The sequence below is a fragment of the Odontomachus brunneus genome, unplaced genomic scaffold, assembly GCF_010583005.1.
Source record: "Odontomachus brunneus isolate Ranch 3 - 2012 unplaced genomic scaffold, Obru_v1 Obru_scaffold_081, whole genome shotgun sequence".
NCBI lineage: Eukaryota > Metazoa > Arthropoda > Insecta > Hymenoptera > Formicidae > Odontomachus > Odontomachus brunneus.
In genome coordinates this window covers 199,695-200,351 of record NW_022639531.1, presented here as the reverse complement: position 1 = coordinate 200,351, position 657 = coordinate 199,695, and the positions used below count along the sequence as shown (strand labels likewise).

Here is a 657-nt window from a genome sequence, read left to right as displayed (position 1 = left end):
AAAAAACAAGCATTTTGAACCTAAAATTAAAATGAATGATAATGTAAATACTGTTTTGCGATACCGATTTTATCGCGATGTAATAGAAATAATACTTTTGGTTTCATTATGGGATGATAGATTTTTATACCCTGCATTGCATTGTAATCAAGATCCGTTTCAAAAATTTCCGGATTACAGTTGGAAAATGTATTGCAGTATCGTATAAATCGATTTGTATTTAAATTCCAGTATAATTTATTTTCGAATATTTCCAGGGAAATTCCTTGAGAGTTTATTTCGCGTGATACAATCTGCATAAATAATTAAATTAAAATTATAATTATGATTATAATTAAATTGTAAATAATTAAATTACAAATATATATTAAATTTTTTTTAAAGTAAAATTTCACTGGAAAAGGTGAAACTATTTCGGAGCGACTCGGACCACCGAATCACTCGAATTTGAGTGATTTTTTATTCATATAGAGTGATCCCTCTTCTCTGAATCATCGAATGAATATTTTATTCGAAATTAAAGAATAAATTTCCTGTACTTTACCGTTCAAAAAATATATTTGCTCTAATCGATTGAAATATATGATCATATGAAATCAAAGTTTAAATTGAGAAGTTTAAGCTTGAGAATTCTAAGCTTGAATAAAACACTCACTT

At 26.3% G+C, this 657-nt stretch overlaps 1 protein-coding gene across 1 annotated transcript in view; it reads right to left on the bottom strand.

The window, feature by feature from the left end:
• LOC116847591 (vitellogenin receptor-like) overlaps nt 1–657 on the bottom strand; it is a gene marked incomplete at its 3' end in the record, with an annotated part of 38,995 nt that overhangs the window by 33,459 nt on the left and 4,879 nt on the right. The window lies entirely within an intron of this gene.